Genomic DNA, 4,188 nt, shown 5'->3' with positions numbered 1-4,188 from the left:
AAGGTGTGGGTACACTAAGGGCTTCTGGTTCTTTTTTAAATTTCACTTTTAACAATAGTGCCTTGCAAAGGAGCAAAACCCTATGGATGTCATCAAACAATGTCTTCTGGTTAACCATTAATCTACTGGTTCATGGCCAATAGCAACTAAATCTGCTGTTTATGTGGTAACTAGAAAATATGCATGGCTTTTCTATGGATTATGTGCATAACATTACACTCCATTTGTGCTGCTTTTCATGTGTGTGCTGCATCCAACTTCTGTTTCCTGTGTAATGAGATACAAAAGCTTGGAAGTGTACAGTTTTATACAGACCAAGGCACACAAAACAATAACTCATATACTCCCGAAGAACATCTTGATCTTTCCAGATGGAGACGTCAAAAGTGTTTCTAAAGACAGTGATGAAAAAACCCTTGACTATCAGAAGAACCTTAGTGATAAAGAACTCAATTTGATATAACTGCAATTTTTGCACCTTCAAGAAATCTGTATCAATGTAAAATGGATACTGGATGAAGACTAACAAGCACTGGAAGTTTATTAGAAAATTATAAGTTATTTTTCTAACTGTTTGCTTGATAAGTATTGTAGAGACAAAATAGCCCATGCTCCCTCAAAAAAAAAAAAAAATCTCTCTTATGTTGACATTAAAAACGGAAACTTCCTTAATACTAAATGATCAAAGTGGTTTTGGTTATTTTTCCCTATACCTTGCCCATTGCCTCCTCTATTACAAATGCTACATTACAAATGCTGCCTACGACAAATACAATTGTGCTGTTACACACAAGGGGCAGTAGATTGAGGCTTGGGAAATTCTGGTTTTGTTTTGAAGAACAAAATCCATTCACATGGAGGATAGAGCAGCACTGGACCAGGCTGCCTGTTCTGTACTCTGGGAGGGGCTGTGGGATCTCCACCTTTAGAAGTGCTCAGAGATCAGGTAGATGAAGGTATGGATGATGGAGCAGTGGAGATAATCCCACTCTGACTGAGAAGTTTGGCTAGATGACCTCCAGAGGACCCTTTCAGCCAGATTTTCTGTGATTCTGATTTCAGGTCCCCCACTGTAGCTGCAACCATGCCAGTGTGTTTTTTTCTGTACATACCCAGTCCCTGAAAACCACAAAATTTTCTGATACTCAGTTCTGGATTGCAAAAGAGCCAATAACAAACGTGATCCTGCATGAAAAATGCTCAGAAATGCATGGACTCTTAAAATCAAGGGCCTCCAAAAAATGACCACAATCTGTAGAAAGCAGCCAAACATATATCTGAAAAATACATCTGGGCTCTACAGGTTCACAAAACATTGTTATAATGCTGCACATCCATTTCCTATTTAAGAGACAAGACCCGTAAATGAAGCAGTTCAAAATGGTAAGCAGATGATACTAATTAATGGCAAGCTAGACACTAATGCTAAGGAATGAAAATACTTTTTTTAAGTTGCTTATCTATATCATATATTCCATTGCCATAACAGCCCCAAACCTTAGTACTTGAGCTGAACTTTTAGGATAAATTAATCAACTATTTGTGGTCTTCCTACTTTCTTTGCAGTAACACAAAAAAGAAATGGCAATTCTGGAGACAATCAAATAAAGTAATTAGTCATGCTGGCCATCTTCAGATTTGTTGTTAAGAGTAACTTTTTCATTATGACAACGCTTTGATTTCAATACAATTAATTTTAAAAGCTGTGCTCTGAATCAAAAAGCACCATTCAGAATTGTCAGAGCCGCTACAAGAATATAGCAGGGTGTTGGAAGAACATTAAAAAAAGACAATGTTTATATGAAAAAAATCACCTGCATGCATTAGGGCACACCTGTGCTGGGGGAGCCCTCCCTCTCCTACTTTCTCAGGCTCAGTGCTCCTCCTGACCCATTCTCTGAGTCGCACTCCTGGCCCAGCTGGGTCCATGGGCAGCATCACACCCTGCCCCTCTCTCCCGTGCAGCCTCCATGGCCCCCAGGCCTGCACAGGTCCCCAGGGATGCATTTCCCTGGCCCCAAATGCAGCTTTCCCTCCAACACACCTGCAGCTCCCCGTGACAGGGATGTGCTCCCTGAGCCAGCCCCCAGTGCTGGCACCAAGCAGGGCAGGCAGGCACAGCCTGGGAGCCTCTGCCTGGCCAGAGACCTTCATTTCTCTCTGCTCTTTCCCCACATGGCTGCACCCTGCATTTCTTATCCCTCGGGTTCAGGTGAGCTCAGAGCAGAGCTGCAGAGAGGCCCCTGGTAGGGCTGGGCCAGCTCCATCAGGGCAGGGCAAGCAGACATCACCTGGACTCTGACCAGCATCACTTGCTGAACTAGCACAGATATGGGGAGAGAAAAAAGGATTTATTTCAGAAATTACTTTGTTTTAAAACATCTTTATACATACTAAATCAGCATTTTACAACTGTTAGTGTCTAAGTTTAGATGCCTCTCTTTTGTAGCTTCAGATGTATCTGTATCTCAAGACTTGCTGAAGTTAGCACTAATTTTTGTAGTGCTGTGCACATTTGAAAGTTGGGTGCTCCTATTTAAGCACTAACATCAGAAGCCAAATTTCAGTGTGTCAGTAGTAAAATATTTGGCTAAGCAGTTATATTATTAGCATTTTCATTTATTTTCAAGTTTTTGTTTCTCAAGTATTATAGAGATCAGCAAATTTACCATTTACTGTTGCAATGACTATGGAATTCTGCAAAAAACCATTTTCTTTATTTCTACCTATTATTGCAGGAAGCAATAACACTCTACTAGATGCTTCATCTGTTGGTAAATTGAAAATATCCTAAATATGCAGCTTAGAATGAATTCCAAATCAAATATACACCCTGAGGGCCAAAACTAGAGTCAATAATACTGCTGAGAAAACAGGTATAATGTTTTACCTGTAGTAATTTCTAAGTAATTGAAAGTGAGACTATATCTATTTATGTTGGTGTCACTTCCAGTAGTTCTAAGTTCAACTTTAGGTGTCAGCTTCAAGTGATTATAAAGAAAAACCACATTCAGATGAGTTATGATAATCAGAAAACCCACCAAGCATATATTTCCCTGTTTACACTTCCAGTTAAGGGAAAATAATGACAGTTTGGAGGCACTGAAGGAGTGCAGATAATTGGTATATATATCTCAATATCTGAGATGCCTTTTGAAAAAATGCTAACAAAATAAATTATATTCTTGCGCAGTATTCTTCCAAATTCTGTCACCCACAGTGTCAGAAATGCTTTCTCCATATGGTCAACCCCCTGATTAAATGAGAAGAACACTAAAATACAGAATAATAAGGGTGGCTAATGTCAGACAGATTCCAGGTTCAGCTCCTGTAGAGCAGACAGGTGATGTGGAGCCAGAATGCACAGTCATCTGTTTGTCAGTCTTATTTTCCAAGCTCTGTTGCCTTCTCTTAATGCCTCAAAAGAGTGGTAGCAACTGATAAAAAGCAGGGCACTGTTCTGGTAGCTAAATGAAGCAAAGATGATAGGTATAGTTATTTAATTTTGAAATCATTCAGAAATTGTAATTTGCATTCTTTTTTTTTTTATTAACGTGCAGAAATTCACAGATGGTGATGTCACTACAAATTTCTGCGTGCTAAAATAAAGTTGCAGGAGGTAAATAAAATTTAACTTACTTTTTATATCTATCTTACATTGTGTTAGGTTAATCTTCTTTCTTTGCATTAATATATCCTCTAACATAAGTCACTTTACTCATTTTCCTGGCAATTATATTAAAAAGCCCAAGAGAACATCACAGACATTTCATGGTGTCATCAATAATGTGCAAAACAATTCTTTATTGCTGGTGAGAAACAAGTCCTGGTCGACAGTCAGCTGATCAAAATTTAGGTGAAGAAGAACAATAAATCAGGATAATTTTTGGTGCAGAAGATGCAGACCTCAAAATAAAACCAGCATGAGCAGCATTTGACTTACAGCCCCTAGAAGACTCATGGATGGGGTAACACATCCTTCTGTTGTAAGGGCAGGTTATTTCACACAGATTTATCTGTCTGTAAAACTGGAGGTCTTTCTAAGTCTGCTGTTTGAAATCTCTGTACAGGAAGGCAAATGTCTTTTATTCTGTTGCTGCTAAGAGAGAAGGGGCAAATTACCACGGGGAGGTAACAATAATAGTCCTGTAGTTGTGGAAGAAATTTAGACAGTTAGTTTAGCTCAGC

The sequence above is a fragment of the Melospiza georgiana genome, chromosome 2 (genome assembly GCF_028018845.1).
Source record: "Melospiza georgiana isolate bMelGeo1 chromosome 2, bMelGeo1.pri, whole genome shotgun sequence".
NCBI lineage: Eukaryota > Metazoa > Chordata > Aves > Passeriformes > Passerellidae > Melospiza > Melospiza georgiana.
This window is presented reverse-complemented; position numbering follows the sequence as displayed.